Source organism: Hyposmocoma kahamanoa, unplaced genomic scaffold (genome assembly GCF_003589595.1).
Source record: "Hyposmocoma kahamanoa isolate Upper Pololo Valley unplaced genomic scaffold, ASM358959v1 101, whole genome shotgun sequence".
Classification (NCBI taxonomy): domain Eukaryota; kingdom Metazoa; phylum Arthropoda; class Insecta; order Lepidoptera; family Cosmopterigidae; genus Hyposmocoma; species Hyposmocoma kahamanoa.
The window spans coordinates 2,883,480-2,905,665 of record NW_020653333.1 but is presented as its reverse complement, the minus strand read 5'-3'; the positions used below and the strand labels follow the sequence as shown (position 1 = coordinate 2,905,665).

The 22,186-nt window shown below is 35.7% G+C and overlaps 1 protein-coding gene across 1 annotated transcript in view; it reads right to left on the bottom strand.

Annotated features, from left to right (window-relative positions):
- LOC113230472 (ras-responsive element-binding protein 1) overlaps positions 1-6,419 on the bottom strand; it is a 40,037-nt gene extending 33,618 nt beyond the window's left edge. The window contains 1 exon segment of the mRNA XM_026464419.1: positions 5,777-6,419. The gene's annotated coding sequence lies outside the window, so the exon portion shown is untranslated.
- Between the last annotated feature and the right edge of the window lie 15,767 nt (positions 6,420-22,186).

The following is a 22,186-nucleotide window of genomic DNA, read 5'->3' as shown; positions in this document are numbered from 1 at the left end:
TACAACAACGTCAATAAAAGCCGTTGCGCATTTGGAGATTCAAGTGTCGTTCTCCAGCCTTCCTCGCTTCGAGTACCTATTACAGTACTTTTTAAATAAGCGTGTTCATAAAAGCGCTTTCACTTAAACGGTTTTTAGATTGAAGATCGTTTGGAAAAATGTTTAAATGCATATTAAGTAAAAAAGATCTTGCAGCATTGTGTTGATAACGAAAACTTTGAGACGCAATAAACTGCTTATTAATTTGAAACGTTTTACTTTTTTAAATAAGCGTATTTATAAAAGCGCTTTTCACTTAAAATCTTTTTAGTTTGAAGATCGTTTAGAAAAATGTTTAAGGCATAGACTACAGGTTAAAAAAAGGCTTGCAACATAGACCACTAAATTGACGAATTAACTTGTTATGGAAACATAGATAGCGGGACGTGTGATACTTATGTGCGTTGTAAATGAAATTGTTGAATGAAACTGAGCAAAGCTTGCGCTTAAAATAATAAGCGTGTCTACGTGCTTAAATTAAAAAGAAAAGTTTCCTTTAAATTCTTTTCGTTTAAAAGATACATGGACTGATATAGTACGGTACAGTCACTTCAAAAGAAAATGATATTTTTTTGTATTATTATTCGATTTCCCATTGTTTGTTCCACCGTCTGTACCAGAATGTATATACATACAAGGTTTGTTGTTGTGAAGAGCAGTATTATTATAAAACCTATATTTGCTCTAAATAAACACAAAGATATTGAGTCATAGTCCCTGCACCTTATCAGGTCCAGTGTTCATCGTTGATTGGTTAGAAATGAGGGTACTCTTTTAGGGTTGCCATGGTTTTACAGGATTGTGGGATTTCCCAAACAAGTGTACATTTTTTTATAGTTTTAAGCGTAATCATTTCATATACTTAAAAACACGTGTTATAATAATAATGTTTGGCCGGGTATAGTGTAACTATCCTTATTTTTTGATTGTCAGCTTCATTCTAGACAAAATGTATTCGTAAACTAATGATTAAAAATTAAAGAATAAAGATTAAACATCGGAGAATTGTTCATATAAAAATTGTGCTTGCTTAATAAACGGTCTATTTATAGAAGTGCAAAGGGTTAACGTTAGAAACGTTCTTTTATTTGTTATACCAAATGGCGGGACGAACAATTCGTGCGCCTGGTGGTAAGCGGCACGCCTACCCATAACAGTTGCATGCCACTCAGAGCTTTAAATCGCAAAGACCTTAGGGGCACTGCCACTGGACGCGCCCGTCACCCTGAGACATAATGACAAGTTCCACGTGCCTGTAATTTCACCTTACCCTTCCAGTACGTTACTACTTCCCTGGACGGACTCTTTCACAAGGAGCTCTGCTGCTGATAAAGTTCATCAGTCATTTAGTTTAAACATTGTGGCTGGATTCTTTATAATTCTACTTAAATGCCGTTTTACCAATTTCAAAGCGAATTACTATAGAGAAGTAAATTCCTCAAAAAACAAAATGTACGGTCACAATAATAATGAGCGCGTGCGGCGGCCTATTATAGCGCAGACAATGCGTGCTAATAACCTGCGCCTGAGTCGATGGTATGCAGCCCGCTTTACGCCTGTGATCGTATTATCAAACGTCTTTAAAGATAGATAAGTTACTTTTAAACCTTGAAACAACTAATATAATTATCAAGAACTTTCTTGAACATTCCATAACTTGGCGGATTTTACTGGTCAGTTTTAGTGGCCTTGCTCTTGTTTCTTTTTGCCATGGAAGTCAAATTGTTTGACCTACAGCCTCTTAAGCAAAGGCCCTGGTTTCTGAGAGGAGACCCGTGCCCAACAGTGGGACGTATAAATGGGTTGATGATGATGTTTATTCTATTCGGAACAACACGTTCTGAGTGTCTCGGCAAGCAGCGAACGTACAAAATAAACCGAGCTTCATATTCTCAAACAGTAAAATTGGATTTTTCGCACAGAAGCTCCGATGCTACGTTCACACGAGTTTGGTACATTGTACTAAAGATTTCCTATAATCATGCTAACTGGTCTCCTTTTTCGCAAATGTGGCTAACTGAGGCAAAGGAAACCGCTCTGGCGGCCTCCTTTCATGTAGTACGTGGAAAGTGAGAACTGTTATATGATATTGAATATTATCTTGGCTTCGATAAGCGCTATTGAGACAGAAATGCTATGTTTTGTGATTTTATGACTTCATCCTATTTAGTCATATCCTTTTAAGGTTTTTTTATAGGTCGCTAGAAAATGCTGCGCGATTACATTACACCGGAAACGCGATATAATAAATTGATTCAGCGAGACTAAGTGATAAAATGTCGTTATTTACCAATAAGCACCTTATTTCTATTTCCTTTTGGACGACTTCGGCTGTTTTTATTAAGGCGTCCTAAATAATCTAATCAGGCAGTAATTTTTAGTGTCAATTAAATAATTAGATACAGGAATTCCCCTACGAAAAATATTATTTTTTATTCTAGACTAATCTTTTAGATTTAAAATTGCGATTGCAACAAACAGTTTGCGTCAATCGAGTAACACTGTTAACTATTTATTCATTATTTTATCATTACGGATTTCACCTGTTATCAAATGATACGTGATCCGAGGGTCATCTCCTTTTTTATTTATAATTATGTCTAAGGCGTAGACTGGGTAGGTATTTCATTAATTCTTTTAGAGGTTAAAAAGTTCGATTTTTAAGTTAGAGAATGATAAGATTTCTTCTACAGGCAACACGAACGTTATTAAAAATAATATACGTAATATATTTCTTCAATTTAAAAAGTGGCAGAATAAAACTGATTCCAATGCCTTTAAAAAGTGGTGCAACGTTAAGGGCATTACACACTTTGCGGCTGTTATCACAAAATCCGTGACAAAATTGCTTTTATCATCTCAAAATGAAGTGGTAATTGTATGATAGTGGTTTCCCCAGAACACTCGAGATAAGTGTTAATGTCTCAATAAGATGAAACTGAGATGTTGTCATTGTGTATTGCAAGGTGATAAACGATAACGATTGTACTTCATTGAACATTGTACTTCGTGAAAATGATCGGATAACCAATGAGTACTTTTAACATGCATTCAATGTCCTATAAAATTATATTTCAGTGGTTCTAAAGTTATTTAGAGAAAGATTTCTAAATTAGCTTAGTTTAGTGATTATGATTAACTGTTCATTACGCTTAATTAGCGTTATGCATTATATTATGCGTAATGAGCGTCACTTCATAACTTGTGTCAAAGTAATCTTAACATAAGTATATAGTAGTACCTAACATAAGCAAAGTATAGGACATTGCATCCGTTATCACAAATCTGTCATGATTCCCTTTTAATTTATGCAATGAATGGGCTATAAAAAGCAGGAACATTATAAATTGACATTCCTATAAGAATCTATTTAAAAGTGAGTAGAGTGATAAATCTTTAAGCATTTTTTGGGCGTGGTACACAAATTCATTTAGTTTAACACACCTCTAAACATTCGAACAACTTTTCTAATATCGAATTCTAAATTTTTCGCGATTCTTACAAATAGGAAAAGATAATTTTTTTTCGAATTTGACTAATTATTTTTCAGACAAACTAACGTTTAGTCGGCCGTGAACATGGGACATGTGAAGGGTTCGAAAAGTCGGTTTCATTGTTTTTTTTTTCTAATTTTACAAAATTTAAATAAACTTTTACAGATTGATTTTATTTAACCCATGGGTGCATCACTGCCAAGTGATATTATAAAAAAACCTGGTTTAGTCTGTTGAAATACATGTGAGTGAATGTACAATATGTACAATATAATGTTTTGCCGGACACAGTGAAAGTATCTTATTTTATATGTGACAGCTTCTATATTCAATCATTCATTTCACAAATAAATGAATTATGAGTCATGAATTTACAACATTAAAGGATTTAACTCACAATTTTGATTAATCGTGTATTATACGTAATTAATGTCTAGATAATAAACGTCTATTCTGAAGGAAGTCGAAAATATAAAATTCTGAATTGAGTAAATAACCTTTCTCTTCAAAATAGGTACATCCATTTGCGCTAAAGGGTGCGACATGTATGTATAATTAGTGGGTAACAGCCATCGCCAGTTTGCTCTCGTAAAATTATACCTCAAAAAATAGTGTCGTGCAAAATACACTAATAATTGAAATAACAAACTACATACCACAAAAGCCAAGTACTATCAGGGACCAGGTGTCAATGTAACTACGAATAATTTAATTACATCGTTTCCAACATTGTCGTTTTCACTACAAACAGCAAACGAGTATCAGTATTAAATGGTTTAAGATTAGTAATATTTATATAACCCGTCGAATAAATTTGCAGCAACAGTGTGAGCATTGCCTAAATAATCTTTTTTAGTCACTTAATTAGGCACTGTTCGATTGTCGTTCATGTTCTAACAGCGGAAAATGAAATCTCCGTTGCAAGAGTACAGAAAACAAACATGAATGTTGCCGTCATATTGTAGCTTGTTGAATCTTTGCACCACAATAGGTACCTTTTTGAAAGATATGCTGTTTCCTCGATTTTTCTTACTGAAGTAAACTTCCTGCTTTTTTAATAGACGAGAAAGAAAATTCTGTTTCACTTGTCAGCTAAAAAAATAGCTCAAATAAAGAATATTTGGATTATTTTAATTATACAATGGCGTGCGCACTAATTTTTAAAATCCTTTTTCGCTATCAGATTAATCTTATAAAATTCTTATTAGAACAAATAATATCAAAACTAAATTCTAATGCTATTAAATTTAAAAAGTCTTTCCTTTGTATTGTAATGGACAAAATCCTTAATTATGAAAATTAAAATCTTTAAAAATCCAATGATATTTTTTAAAAAGACAAGGATATAAAAAAATACAAGTAGCACTCAAAAAGAGTTTATTTAATTTTTTTTTTTCATTTTACGAAGAGCTCACAAAATTGTTTTAAAATTTGTATTTTGAATGTTATTCACGATTTTAGAAACTTAATTAGGTACGTTGGTTTATTTCCAAATTTTGCGATAAGAAAGGTGAAATTAGCAAAAAGAATACGGCTTACCCGACGGCCTTTTTTCAGCTGAAATTTTCCGACGCTGAAAAAACCTTTTTCTTCGCAATTTTTCTACATTCTTGAAATAATTGTTTCGAATAAAGATAAAAGCGTTAATATTTATAAAAAAAGTAATTTATGACATTTGGTTTTTAAAAAGCTTTTTCATATTGAAAGAAAGATTGAAAATTTAGATTTAATCTTTAAGCTTAAATAAAAAAATACATAATTTAGGTTCCTCAAAATATCTTAACCTGCAGTCTATTTGTATTACGTGATTAAGGTAATTTTCATTCGTAAAAAATGTTTAAAAAGAAATATAAATCGTTCATAATTTAGAGAACTACATATTTTAATATATTGCAAATAAAACTAATTATATACTAACCATACAAAATCAAAAACATAATTTTACAGGAAGATGAATTTCAGTTCAAGTTTTCAGTTCGAGAATGCTGACAAAGCAAACATTTGTAGATCTTTATAAATTTTAATTCGGTTCAAAGAAAAAGTTTTAAAAAAGGAACATTTTACACATAAATTTCGCGATCGCATAGGTTCATTAAACTTTAAAACAATTGAAGATCGCGCAAACTTGGAACCAACTCGATTTTTGTTAAATACCTACCTATATACTTTGAAAAAAAAAGAAGGCACAGCGGCCGACGGGCGGCGATAAATTTGCATCGTAATCTAATCAAAATAGCACTCACCCAATCGTGGATAAATTTTCGCTATCAGTTGATGCCCGAAACAAAAAGAAAAGTCCAGTTGCACCAAACTTACAGTATTTCACTCTATATTAAACACAATTCAACGTCTTAGAAAATAGGAAACTTATGAAAAAATATATTATGATGATATGAACACTATTAAATAAACTGCTTGTTAAAATTCGGTCGTATTTTAAATCCAGGACGCATCTCCTGCGCCCGACGACCTCGCGCGACGAGATAGTGTCTCCTTGTGATGAGAATTGAGAGTACGCACTGTCGCTTGCTCTCGGGGGAGCAGAAGATGGCCGCCGATTGGTCGAGAGTGGCGGCCGGGCGCGCGGGGAGAAGGAGAGAGCGCATCTCTCGCGAGGAGTGAGTGAGCGGGACGGCTATCTTCGGCCGTTGCGTCGCGGCTACAGCGCCCGCCGTTCAGGTGGATCATCATTTCGGGAGCGTAATCATAATGTGGAGATGCCAATCGGAACGGTTCCGTCCTTTATCGCTACTTCGACGCTTATCTTGCGATTGGAAAATAATTATGATGACACTTTTGTTTTTCACAAAGGATACATTTTTACATTAAATCTTTAAAATGATTCTACCGAAAGCCTGGGAGTATCGTGGGCTTCATAAAATTAAACGTTTTATAAACTTACTTTATTCATTTTCCCAAAATCTAAAACAGGGCCGTATAAATACCACATAATATTGAGCTTTAATAAATCATTCAGCATTCGATATTCACTCATTAAGAAAAAATAAGTGACCGGTTTTAACAAGCTTCATAAACCCAATTTGTTTATTTTTCGTTAAGCCTAAAATTTTTAGGATTTCAACTCAAAACTTGCAGTATGATAATGATGATAATAGACCGCCACTTTGGCGCAACTGTTAGCAGTATGGGCGCTAGATGAAGAGTTCCTGGAGTCTGTGCCAGGTAGAACCCATTTGGAAAATAACTTTTTTAAGAGTTTTAGGTATTTCGACATCAGGTAATTAGTGTCGTTCTTGTTATTATTACCTGATTTAGACTATCGCCTCTCCTATGGCTTAAAAGAACATTACGACATTTAAAATGGGAGAGGTGATATTCCACTGCCATGTCACGGACAGGTCAAGGACTCAGGTTCAAAAACTGCGAAAAATACGTGCCATATCAAGAAGCAACACCGCTTTCTGCGTTTATGCTGGAAGCCACATGCCACTGAAATTCAACCGCCTCAGGTAGTTAGCGAGGCAGACTGAAATTAATCTCCTAGGACCCCGTCTATATTAAAATGTACATATGTGAAGTAATTCTGACCACGACACGACAATATTAAATTATTATCACTAATTACAATTTTTTTACCATGATATGAGTTTTTTATTTTCCCGAAATTTCGTGACTATGTCAACCCGTGACCATGGAGCGTGTAACTGTTTCCAAATAAAGATAATTCATACCAAGTGATAAAGAAACCTGTAACTATTGATAATAATTTAGTGAATAACCTCGAAAGCCTCAAAATTCAAACAATATTATTCCTACGATCACGTAAATTAAGTAATTAAGTACATTATAATGAAAAATTTAGCGCTATATAAATCTATACGACCATATATCTAGAAAGGTGCTTTAAAAAATCCTGTTTGCGTTTTTCATACAAAACTCTGGGCATACTTACTTGAGACTAAAGCGTATAATTATTTTTTGGGCGTTTAGAGCTTTTCCGATTGTAGTTTGCTGGGTCTAACGAGATTAACCTCTTTTGCGGACAAAACAATTGGGATTGTTTTTAATGGTGGCTATACCCCGCATGTGGGATATCTTATGCACCAGTTGGAAATACGTTCGATGTTTATTATTATTATGATATACCAGAATGTATGCAGTATTATTCTATTCTTTACTGAGTAGGTACCTACATCAGGAATCTAAATGTTATCTTACAACAATTTGAGTAATCAACTTCAACTAAAAATAATACAAATTATTGCAATGTATTTATTAAGAAATCGCAATTTCATCATTGAAAGACGATTTCTCAATCACACGGTGACAGGTGGATACCTACATACAATTCTAATGAATCATAGAAATACTTTAGCGTGTTAATAAAATTGGGCAAATTGATTTCTCGTTACATCAATTCTGAAACCTTATTAATTAATGAATCGGTTAGTCAAATAAGTTTTAAATGATTTAATTTATTTATGAGTTGGTAATTTGATAATTGCATGTTTGGAATACGTTGAAACACTGGGTCACTGAAGGCCACAGGCGAGATTTCGCCTTGTAGAAGCCTCTAGCAACTTAAAAGGCTGGCAGCTACTTCTACCAAAATAGAAGCTAAACCATCCCAATGGGAAACGTTACCTGCCTCTTGGGCACTATGCCCCAGGATACGACACTTGATGATTTTTTCTTCAATATTAAGCACTATATTATTTCTTGTATTGTGTGCCGTGTACATAATAATATATTGTATCGAGTTTGGTTGATCAATAAAGTGGTTTTTATTGTAAAATGGCGTAATCTTAGGGAAACCCTAAATCGCGAGGGCCATGGACACACAAATAGACAACCACAAATGACACCCAAACTCACGAGAGAAATACCTAAATGTAGGCCATATAAATATATCTGACCTCTTCTATTGTGACCTCTGCGTGGCAGTCCAGCATGGGAACCGTTTGGCCACAGAGGCAGTTTATCTTGCAACAACGTTTTCTTTTTACATATTTTTTATTTTTCTTTATTAATTTAAGCACTTTGGTACAATGTATATGTCAGTTCCATCGTAACCTCAACTGTAGCTTCATGTCTGGGCGGTGCTGCTGGAGAGTCGATTCAACAAATAGTACCTACCTAACAGTTTTTTGCCCGTTTCGTGAAGGGATTGCCTAGTATACAATTAATTTATAGCACCTACGAATGTTCGATTATGTGTGATTATGTTCGAAAGTGACTGTGCATTTTTCGCTACTCAGCATAACTCACAATTAGGAAACTTGTTTTTTTTCAATAAGAGCTTTTTAATGGAACGTGTCCGGTTCTCATCCTTAGCGCGATGACAACTTTTTTCATATAATCGTCGCATTCTGCAACGATTTCTTTATTAACTTCTTTTAAACTACTTTCGATAGTCAGTTTTATTCCAATACGTGACTTATAAGTTACTTTGTATATTTAGTAACAGTGGAGCACCTTGTGAAAGAGTTCGTCCAGGGAAGTATTGCTACCTTACCTATTTCTGCCGCCAAGCAGTAATGTGAGCATTACTGGGTTCTAGTTTTGAAGGGTAAGGGTGCTGGTGAAATTACAGGCACATGCGACTTGTCAACTTAAGTCTCAGGGTGACGGGCACAGTGGCTGTGCCCCTCATATCTTTGTGATTTAAAGCTCCGAGTGGCACTGCAACTGTTTTAGAAGGGCGTGTCGCCTACCACCAGGCGCACTACTAATAATTGCCAAAATGATAACCTACTGCCTATTATGTTAGAAGTGATGTATAGATCTTATTGCCTTTTGAAAGTACTGTACATGTCATCATCATCAACCCATTTACACGTCTCACTATTGGGCACGGTACTCCTCTCAGGTGAGGGTTTAGGCCATTGTTCGCCACACAACTTCACAGAGGATTGGGACCTTTCTTCGACGTGCAGGCTTCATTAAGATGTTTTCCTTCACCGAAAAGCTCTTAGTAAAGTTTAAATTAAATTTCACATATAAATTTCAGAGAAATTCAGAGATACAAATTAAAAAAATAAGTGAAGAACAATAACCCCGCACACACTCAACACAGCCCCGCACTAGGAAAACCCTGTGACAACCACAAATTACACCCAAACTCACGAGAGAAATAAATGTAGGCCATACAAATAGTTCTCCCGGCCAGGGAATCGAACCTGGGACCTCTGCGTCTGCAGGCCGGCATGGTAATCGTTCGGCCACGGAGGCAGTTCAATAAAAAATAGTTCTTAACAATCCTGCAATATAGCGCCACGAGCGTAATATAATATTTAAATCGATCATATCCCTTTCACATTAACGTCTTCTAACAAAAATATTAGGTCGAGCAATGTCAACGACACTCACCGCTACATTAGAGATCCCTTTGTTAAATATTTGCTTATTGATTATTAATATATTTAGTAACAATTATTAACTTGTGTGATAATAAACATTTAACTAGACCCCATCATCTCGTTCTCGTTACGTATTTGATTTGTTTGCTTGATTGCTTTTGCATCCGCATCTTTCCCAGTCCTGTAATCTTTTAACGTAAACGCATGTAGTTAATTAGTCAAAATGTGGGATCAATTCCGTAATGTGTAGTTATAGTTTTAACATAAATTAATTTTAGTTTAAGTATATTACGTTTCGAGTTTCTTAATTATTTGTTACCTTTTTAAGCTGATGGCTCCATAGCAACGCTCAGTAAATAAATAACAAAATTACGGAGTTTCAAAATGGCCGTCGTAAAGACAACGATTTGCCGCGAAAAAATGTCGGAAAGTGAAGTGATTGAAGAAAAATTAAAATGTAAGAGCTGGCATTATGGCCAAGTAAATGCCTTAGCTGGTCTCGAAGGACGGAAAATTTTATTACTACTACCGACTGCCACGTCACAGTTGCGCCATCGCAGCGCTTCTACAAGCGCTTAATTTGAAGGCGGCCTTAGAACAAATTCAAAATAAGAATCTATTTACAGTAGAGCAAGCACGACAGGGTGCGACTAGCGCGAGATACTGTTATTCTCGCATACAGATCTCGCTCTTTCTGTCGCTCTCGCTCAAGTCACGGCTTGTCGTGTTAGAGCGGTTACACACGACTTCCAGTCGACCTTTACAGACGCGCGCGATTTTAAGCAGCGATGCAAGCGCGCGTTTGCATCGCCGTATGTAACCACACTTAGCCCTACAGAAATAGGATCCTAAGAATTAAAATTTTTAAATTAAAATTTCTATGATATCTACATTGAACTTATTGAATGGAATGAAAAAGCAACACCAGATATTATATGTTGCCAGCCTTTGAGAGCTCTGTTTATTTTGCTTTTTAAAGATCTTATTTTTAAAAATCATGGCACGTTTCCACGTGTATTATTACTTATCTATACCAAACGGTTAAAAGAGCAAATCTCAACACGAACAGCGATATCGGTCAAGCCCGTTTAAGCAAACACGGCTCCCCTCTGTCAATACTCTGTACACGGTCAATGCTGCTTTACGGTGCCATATTTTGACACCTAATGTGTCTAACCTAAGTAGAAATTCAGCCCGATATTCAATGTTAAATGTTAATCGCGTACACAGAGAGGCAACTAATTTAAGTAACTATGACATTCGCGGTTTCTATAACATTCGCGGTTTCAGTTTCTGCATCGTTTTTCGAAAATGAATGTCATTTAATAGAGCTCCTTGTGAAAGAGTTGTTCTAGCGTAGTACTTTTTTAAATTTATTTCATACCATGATCCATAGTAATGTTAGTAATACAGTAATTTTTATCTTACGTGCTATGGTTAGTACTTACAATAAAAAATTACTTAATGCTAGAGAAAAGCCACGTCTAGACCATTATCCTACGCACGTGTAGTTGCACCCAATGTTGTTGGTAGTCCAGCCTGTTGGCAACAACGGCTAGTATGCTGTTAGGGTTGCCGCGCACACGCATCGTGAGTCATAATTATATTGCACCCTTCGTGCTTTCAGGGTTCTCTGCGTATATTTCACCCACAGGTTTCTTATGTAAAAGTTTTGGCAATATGTCTTAAATAATAATGAGATCTTTGGTGCAACAAGCAAACCTGCGGGCGAGCATATTATATCTAACAGACAAGGCCCATGTTCCCATGGACCATGGCTTCAGGGTCCATGTCGGCAATAACGTAAAAGATATCGGATACCCAGTGACCCAGGTATTTAAATTGAGAGACACGACTTAAATCATTACCATAAAGTACTGCCGCCATAACTGTTTTGTCGACAAGCTGCAATGGGGGCATTACTGCGTCTCGGTTTTAAAGACCAAAGATGCTGATGTATCAGTTGAAAGGGATCAAGGTAAGAAAATCAGGTATTCAGTTAAAAGCGTGGCAAGAGGCTTATAAGTGACTCGAATTTAGTTGAGGCGGAGCGGTAGAACCTTCAACACCGCCATAAATATCGGTATTCTACGAATGCACGGAGATTGCGATGGAATTGCGAGATAAATTTCCGCCTTCACCTTTCCATCATCGGGGGACTAGACGTAAGCCCTACGTTATGGAAATCCCGAGGTGTCGCACGAAGCGTATCGCTTCTACATTTATGGTGAATGCCCATGGAATGCAATTCCCTGTCTGCAGATTACGCTCATTCGTAAGGCAGATTCTCCTGAGAAAAATTAGCAAGAAACTCTAGCAGTTGCTCTTTGTAAATAAACATTACATTACATTATGTGACAACATGCAAGAGCTAAACGCTGGCACATGGAAGTTGTCAATTTATGTCTCAGGGTGATGAGCGCAGTGGCACTGCCCTTCAGATCTTTGAGATTAAAAGCTCTGAGTGGCACTGCAACTGCTATATACGACGTATCGCTTACCACCAGACACACGACTTGTTCGTCCCGTTATTTGGTGTCATAAAAAAAGAATCAATCATGCGGTACGTCTAGTAGCAACCTAATAGCGAAGAAACTAGATGATAATATCTCAGAAATCTTGTAACTTTTTGTGAATTACTGCTTTAAACCTAATAAATTATATAAGTATATAAATATTTTGTAGCAGCAGAGCTCTTAGAGAAAGAGTTCGTCCAGGGAAGCACTGCCACCTTACCTATTTCTGCCGCCAAGCAGTAATGTCAGCATTACTGTGTTCCGGTTTAGAAGGGTAAGGGTGCTGGTGAAATTACAAGCACATGAGACTTGTCAACTTAAGTCTCAGGGTAACGGATCGGTGCCCCTCGGATCTTTGCGATTTAAACCTCTGAGTGGCACTGCAATTATTATGGACATGCGTGTGTGTAGCTCACTATCAGGTGCACGACCCGTTCGTCCTGTCTCTTGATATATTAAAATAAAACCTCTTTTTAAAGTAGATTGGACTAGACTGTACATGGTTTGAAACATACTCATAATAATTTATTATAAACTGACAGAAGCACTATATACTGGCGTCATTAGGTGTCGGAGTTTATGGTCCTTTTTAGGTCGATGAGTCAATTAAGGAAGTAAGCACTCAAATAACCCAGACTGTAACATTATCATTTTAGAAGTTCGTGTTTTGGATTGGTTCTGCAGCAATCCATATTATTCACAAACTTTGTCTTTGTTATAATTATTAATACAAAAGATCGAACACTCTGAAAAAATTCCTTCGTTCCGGCCGGATTCGAACCGACGTTTTCCAGCATACCGTGCCATACGCTATACCAACTAAGCCACAGAACGAACCAGCGAACCGCACGAATTTTTCTATGTGCTTATTGACGTGTCTTTGTATTTGGTTTTTCAACTACTTTTTAGTATTTTTCTTATTATCTTTGTTTTTTAATCTTTTGCAATCAAATAGAAATTAGTTATATTTAACATGACATAAATGGCATATTGGGCTTATACTATGTATATTATTTTTAACCGACTTTAAAAATGAGGAGGCTTTCAATTCGACTGTTTTTTTTGTGTTGCGATTTTTGTTTTCGATTATTCTTTTTTTGTTGCAAAGGGAGTATCTCAATTGTGGTCCCATTCGAATTTGAAGAAAATATTCAAACTCTAAGTAAGGGGATGAATGCAGTTTATTAGATTTCACCCACTTTCCGTTAACAGATATCAATAAAACTTGGCAAATAAGTATAACGAACACAGCGAAAGCGAACAAATTTGTAAGGTAGATTTTTTTAATAAAAATTTTAAAACTATTTTGGCAGTCTTTAAAAAATTTTACATGTTTCATACTTACGTAATTTACTCTATATATAATTTTGATGTGTCATTGTGTCAATGTGTCATGTCAGTACATCGATAAAACACAATTTTATGAAAACAACATGGTAACAAGGTTCAAATTCAAATTCTTTATTGCGGATCATGTTGTACATTTGTAGTTGTTAAAATGTTGTTATGAACCAAACATGAACCCTGCAAGGGCGCTGCAATCATAAAAATTGAATTCATTAGTTTACATGCAAAAAAATCCATAATAAATTAAAAATTAAATTGAATTGAAAAAGAATTATTTACAATAAAATAAGGCAAATTAAACATGTTAAATGAATTATAAAATTAAAATTAAATTTAACTATGCATTTTATTACGAAAATTGAAGAAATAATAAAACTCTAAAAATAGACTAAATCTATCTTGTTCTATACAATAATGTCCAAAAATTCAAAATCAGCACTTATTAATTTTACAACATGGTTGGTGTAGAGGCGCGTCGTTTACGTCATTCAGCGTATTAATAACGCGATAGATTTACGTCATAATACTGGCTGATTTTCCTGTGACGTAGTACGCAACTTAATTTGTGCGTAGTTCTATATTTAGTAGTTCTATAGTTTCTTTTCCGTGACATATTGTAGAAGAATTTCATACGCCGCGTTTACGTTACTCTTCCGTTTCCATGTCAATGCATTGGTTCGTATAATGGAGTTGTGGTCGTATTTCTTTTTCCGAGAATATTAAAACCAACCAATAGCCCTTTTGTGTGTAATAAATTGACTATACTTTTTTTTATAATATCAAGTGCCGGGACACACAAGTTGTGCACCTCACGGTAAGCTACACGACTGTCCATAATATGTAGTTTCAGTGCCAGTCAGAGGTTTACATCGCAAAGATCTGATGGGCACTGCCACTGCGCCCGCCACCCTGAGACATAAGTTGTCAAGTCCCATGTGCATGTAATTTCACCAGCACCCTTACCCTTCAAAACCGGAATACAGTAATGCAGACATTACTGCTTGGCGGCAGAGGTAGGTAAGGTGGCAGTACTTCCCTGGACGAACTCTTCCACAAGGAGCTCTAATGCTACTAAAAGTATAGTTTAATAGGATGGTTATAAAATTTCTTATATACACAATTTGTTTCATGTAGTTCGCATTGTTTTTATGACTTAGGCCATTGACTTACAATTATATGGACGTCGGGTCCGCGCTAAAAAGTGTCCGAACTTATAGGGCGTTAAAATCGTATACAGAGCGTCATTCACGCTCTAGTCTTCGTTGGTTCGACTGACAGCGAAGCAAGCAAAATTAGACAGTACTGCGATGACATTACAATTTAAATTCAACGTTTTAGCTTTTTCATATTCCTTGACATGTCACTACGTTTAAATAGGTTGACTTGGGACATTTTTTTCGTGGTTTTTGTATTAGACCCGTCGTCCATTTATTTGTAAGTCAATGACTTGGCATATGTGATAAAAGCCCTTTTGACATCTGGGCCCGTACTCTTGTTCTCCGTCCAACATCCTTCCGAAACAATTACCGTCAAAGAAGCAATTCTCGACCAATTAAAAGACGTATGATGCGAATGAAGCTTCATACTTGACACAGACCACCTAAACATGATACTTGATATTCTTTTAATTTGGTCGAGTATTAGTTGTTTGACAGTGTAATTGTTTTGGATGGTTCTCCAAAACAATTATAGTTTATTAATCTCGTTCTCGAGAGAAGACCACCTGATCACAAATGTGTCTTTATTGGACACACCTTGGATTTTCGTTTGAAAATAAACTACGTAACAACTTGTTACGCTCGGCATTAATCTAATAGACCGCGATCCAGGATTTAGGAGTTAAATGAGATAAAATGTATCTGAAAAAGTACTGTCTGTTTCTGCCGCCAAGCAGTAATGTGAGCATTGCTCTGCGTTCCGGTTTTGAAGGGTAGGAGTGCTTGTAAAATTACAAGTACAAGGAACTTGTCAAGTTATGTCTCAGGTGACGGGAGCAGTTGCAGTGCCCTCATATCTTTGCGATTTAAAGCTCTGAACGGCACTGCAACTTACCAATCGGACAGGATTTGTTCGTCCCGTCACTCTGCCGTCCACTAATAAAACGCGGCCAAGTGATAAATGGTGAAATATCCGTTTTAAACAGTAAAAAGATAGAGCACAAACAGATGGAGTAAAGGGACAACCGAGTAGTGGCTAAGAGATGGTTATAGAAACGTGAGACGTCCTGTAGCGAGTTGGGTAGAGATTCGTAGATAGGAGGGATTAGCGCATCGTGGTGGATGAAACCGAGCAATGGGCGAACTCGAGTTGTGGAACATAGACCAAGAAATTTCGAATTGAACAATGTAAATATTTCTTTGTCAAAATCGTAAGGTACGTCCGTGGCACACGACTACATAACACACGTAGACAGATGGTATTTGGTCTCATAAGAGTGATACCCCTTCGTTATAAAACACACAGTGCAACTTCAGACTATGAAGAATATTTATTATCAAAACACGTATGCTAAAGCCACGCCTTAAGAAAAATACCGTTTATCAGAATCATATTGTGACTAAATTTCCAATACCGAAATGGATTCTGAACAGATAAGATTTCTTCCTAGTAAACTTGTGTACACAAGACATATTATCAGATAATTATTATAGTTTTACATGTAACTAGTGATGGACACGATGATGTTGGAATGTTGAGGTATATCCATTGTCGATAGGCGTATACTTGAAATAGATGAGCCGTTAAAAACGCCGTGGTATTTATTGTACAAAAACATTTTTGTACAGTACCAACTACCAACTGCTAAGTTTTCTTCTTCATTTTCGTTGCATGCTTGACAGAGCGGTCGAGGTCATCACGGAGTATCCCTTACAAACGTTAAGGGCTGATGTGGCTCGCCTCATTATATCTCGCCATCTGTCTCTGTTAGTGGACTCCTTCGTGCATTTATGCATAGAACCGCTTACAGCAGAGATTATTTGGTCGATCCATCGTTTGGGTGACATTCCGTGCAGTCTAGTGCTCTCTATCTGCCCTGCACGACAAGACGCTCCATGGACTCACAGCTCAAAAGACGTGCCCGAAGAACTTCAGGATGCTAGTTTGTACTCAGTAGACAGACGATGCCTGACGCAGAGTTCTTATCTATTCTTATTATTAGGAGTATGGAGACGTTTGAACAAAACTCTGTCCACAGTCCCTAAGCATTATTCCCAGAGCATCTATCATTTTGCTCTTAATACTGAGTAGGAAAAAACATTTCTTAAGTGAGCCAATGACTATTGTCATTGACGGGTACACTAACCAAAGAGCATGTCTTAAATACGTACGGGTTGGAGATAAGAGATCACTTGTAAGTAGTGATGGGGTTGAACACAGTATAAGAAATGTAGATCGATAAACACCTATGTACGATTGTTTGGCAAGGGTAGAAGATAATGGCTAAATGAAAAAAAAATATTGGTGAAAATCACATGACTCACCCAATGTCGCCTAGGGAGTTTGCTGTACTAAGTAAAGAAATTAAAACAAAGAATTTCTTCTGAGAGAGAATCTTTACTAAAGAAGAATGGCGAAAGCTGACCCAAAATCAATGAAGTACCGTTCATGGACTTTGCTAGTATAATTAATCTAAGGTCGGCAGACTAAAGCACATAAGTCAAAAAAGTGATTCATTTGTTAATATATAATTATATATTTATTGTGTTGTTTTTAGTGTTGGAAGTTAAATAACCTCTAGAATAAAGTTCGAAATTTATGAAGTAACAAATGTATTAGACTTATGTGCTTTAACCAGTAGATTTATTAATTTAAATGAATGATGTTAGATTTTGACTTATGTGCTTTAGTCCGCCGACCCTTTTACGTTTTAGTTTATGCCTAGTTATCAATATATTTTTGTATATATTTAGAAGTCGGGAATAAAGAAATTGCAAAACAATGTACTTTACAATAGATCCAAGCAAAACACTACGAAATTGATTAAGTTCAACTATAGATTTGGTAAAATTCTTGTACGTACGTTCCATTTTAAGCATGATTGAATGTTTACCTGCCTAAAGTATTGGTTATTTTACAGTACCATAAAATAAAATACCTAATCAAATAATCAATTAAACAATAATGACATAAAGTAAAAAATAAAACACAACTTGGCAAAAATGTTTAGATAATATTTAAATGAGAGATGCGAAAGTTAGCAAAGAAACGTTTTGACAGGAGGTCTCTGCGCAATGTCAATGTCACTTTGAGATTGAGAACAGTGCGAACATTTGTGGCAGATTTCTGCAATTTGGGCAAATTTAATTTTCATTAATTTTCATTGCGACAGAACGTGTTAACGTTGTTAAATGTGGCAGAGTTTGGTTTTTTAGGAACAAACTGAAAACTTGTTGTTTTGTGCTACTACGAACAAACATCTGAAGCGAAATACAGGACAATGTTATAAACATAACCTATATCAGCTTTATAACCCCAGCTTCTACAGGCTGTACTCAATTAGCTTTTTTGATGCTTTGATAATGAATCACAAGTATTGATAGGTCTCTTTAGTGCAAGTCGTCAAAACCACTGGGTCACAATATACACGGGATGTTGCACTCCTTTTTTGTTCTTCTATCGCATCAAGCTGAGTGTATAACGGTCTTATATAAATTCATTATCTATTTATTATTTAATTTAGTTGGTACTAAACTGTTTATTTGGCATGTGTATGTACTGTCCTGTGATTTTTATAGAATAAACCATTTTCTGTTTTCTATTCTATAAATACATTATTCAAATTGTATCGCAGTTATTTTTACCTCTGTTCCATACCCACTGCCCATCACTACGACCTACTCACTGCATGCGTTCATGTTCCGATAACACGTCCTTCTTTGCTCTAAGTGATAATATTTAATGGAATGTACAAATAAGTACCTATTTCTATTGTTAGATGAACGATACGACCTGGACGTCTTTGAGGTCATCTACGATTGTCATCTACGTCTTCGTTTTCTATCAGGTGAGATTACGGACTGACGTGAGCCAATGACTAATTAAAAAAATGTTGATGCGTTACATTTTGACCTTAGCTATGTTGAGGCAATTTAAATATGTAACAACACGAGCTTCAACGTCTAAAGCCTGTACTTGTACCATTCGGGTCATTCAGACGGAAGAAGCGGTAGCGATGTAGGTAAAGCATCTTTCAATTTCTCCGAGCAAGCTATGCCTATTGTAGATGGGTAATATGTTATTTCACACCCATAGTGTACAATGTCTTACAAAAGATAATAAGTGGTGTTGGGAAGGAGACTAAGTAAGAAATAGTTGTAGCACTTTTGAGCACGAGTAGAATATTGACAAGAAAATGAGTAAATAAATGAAGAGGATACCACTTAAGACTCTGATATATACAAGTTTTGCACCAGTACAACACCTTGAGGGACGCCTATATGATTTCTATACAATAAGTCCGACTGTACGAGACACTTGCTTGTAAAGTTAAAAACATATATTTCACATGCAGGCACAGATTTTGTAGGCTGGTGACATTCGCAATATGACACATAAATAAAAGAAAAAGTGTTTGTATTGAATATAAATCTATAAAATGGTATATGACGCGTCGATTGTTTTACACAAATGTGGAATTACAATTTTGCGACCGCAAAAGCGACACACTCCAGGAAAATTGTACTTTATTAGTCTCATTGTATAATATTGACGCATTATCAATTGATTTTTATGGGAGCTGATGATAACCGGTTGCTAGCCGGCACGCATATGTGGTCCACATTTTTAAATCAAAATCTAACATCTGACGTCATATAAATGGATTCGACAGATTCGGTTTTCAAAATAGCTTAGCAGTGTAAGCCCGAATCTAACATTCATCATTATCAATGTATACGTCCTACTGTTCGACTCGGCTGTCCTCGCAGGAGAGGGAATTAGTCTATTAGTCCGTCACGCTAACCCAATGTGGGTTGGGCACTTTACACGTTTTCCGAATTGTGAACCTTTTCGACGTCGGTTTCATCACAGTGTTTTCCTTCACTGAAATGCTTTTAGTAAATTTCAAATTAAATTTTGCACATAAATTCCGAAAACTCAGAGGCTTCTGCTTGAGAGGCTACGTCAAACCTACTACGTCAAATTACGCTACCACGACTTCTACCATTACTTATTCTTAATTTAAGTACTTGGGTTCAACTTACATTGCCTCTGAACTAAATGGAAGTGAATTTGTGCAACCATAGCATAATGGACCTTATGTCAATTGTGGAATGTTCAAACTAGAACTCAAAAAATAAGTTGCGCGTCTTCCGGAAAATTTACAGAAATGCCCACAGTAGCCGTATCGTATATAGTTTTAGATAGTACAATTTCGATTAAAACAAGTTGTATCCATTCCGTTCCGCGGTAAGCTTATAATAAATAAAAACGATACAATAAACCGAAGATCGAAACAAAACCTTTTCGGGACATTTGCTTTTTAAAACCTTTCTTGAGTACCTACCTCTAAGGATACCTCTAAAACCTTTGCATACTAAAGTTGGAATGAACTGGTTAAGAGCCTTTAGCTTGCCTATTCACTATGGCGCAATCAAGGGCATCAGTGACTAACTGCAAAGTGTCCTTAAAAAAAAAAAGTTGGAAGCCTTGCCGACCAAACCATGTCGTTTGCAATAAAAATTTCAAAATGGCCGTATTTTATGAGTAAGTAAATAACACCTAAAGTCACTATATATAACCAACAAATAACTCATTTGGAAGTCAGATTGCTTTGAAACTTTTCTTACATGTTTTGTAACTTTGATCTTCTCGCTTTCTTAATGTGTAACTTTTGTTTTTAAGGTAATTATTGTGACTTTTAAGGACTTTGAGATTTTTAAAATTCAACGATAGACCTAAATAATTTACGAATGCACTGAAATTAGACAAAAAAGTACCCACAGATGATGCAAACAAAATAAAAGCAATAAATGACTAGTTATAGCTTCATTTTTCTTGAGCGTACTTACTTGAGAGAGTGGAAGAAAAATACATGTTGTGCCGACTCTACCTATCGTGGGATAAGGACAGGAAGAAGAAGAAGAAGAAGACGAAGACGTACATCTTTAATTAAAAAAATGAACTTGTAAAATACAACTTTTGCTGCTAAAATGTACTTTTTAGGTAACGAAATGTAATTTTCGACTCAAGGTCCCTGACAACACTGCTCTGAAAGGAATTCAAAACTATTCGTCGATTTGCACGCGAAATCATTTCGAAAGAAAAGACGAAAAGAACCAGAAAATGTAAGAAAGTAATGAGTATGGCATGTGTACGAGAAGATTATCTCCATTTGCATCATCATTTTGCAACAGATGTTATTATATCACCAAATGCAGGAAGCCAATTCAACTAAACACGTGATCTAACATAGAACAGCCCAACAATTGTTTGTGTACAGTCGCGGAAACGGGTGAATTTCATTCAAGAACCGACAGTAACGTTTACAAACACTTTCACGAAGGAAAAAATAGATAGACGGGATGTCCAGTGGTATAGTTTACAAAATATAGACCAGGGTGGCTGGAGACTATAACAATAGACGTCTACTTAGCTAGTTTTAATTTGTGTTTGGGAAGAATTTGATAAATTTCAGACGGGAAATACATATTTTCATGTCATCTATGACGAAAGCAACAAAAAGTTTTCTGTGCTTAAATAGGAGAACTATACAATTTCATATACTCGTACATTATTTGTCTAATGTAGTTCGTACTATTAACCGACTTCAAAAAAAGTAGGAAGTTCTCAATGCGATTGAAAGTTTTTTTTGTTCGTATGTTATGCGATAACGGCATTTGTGAACCGATTTTGATGATTCTTTTTTCGTTGGTAAGTGAGTACCCAGTAGTCGTCTCATTTAAATTTGAATATTTGGATTTGAACTGATTCTTTGTTTTATTATGCTTTTATTACGTTCATTTAATATGTAAGTATTAATTAATGTCGTATTATGTTTTAGTTTTTTCTACTAACTCATGTTTTTAGTTATGTGGTTTGCAAAACTACGTTTTGTGTTGGTATCAATATTTTGTTTGTATTGTTGGTCTGAACAGTTGAATATTTCTTATAATATGTGTTCGAAAAGGTGTGTAGCCTGAGCGATATAACGATTAGAATATGATCATTTTGTATTACATTACGTAAGTCGTTTTCAAATAAGGACATTTTAAATAAAAAATCAATCAAATTGTTTTTATCACATTCATGTGATAAAAGCACTGTTGACATATGATCACACGTGGCGTTATTATATCAAGGGTTCGAATCAAACGAACATACTAAATTTTTGATAACACTTTTGATATAGGTACACATAGGAAATGAAACTATTTTTAACCGACTTCAAAAAAGGGAGGAGGTTCTCAATTCCACTGTACGTTTTTTTTGTATATATGTTACGCAATAACTCCGGTATTTGTGAACCGAT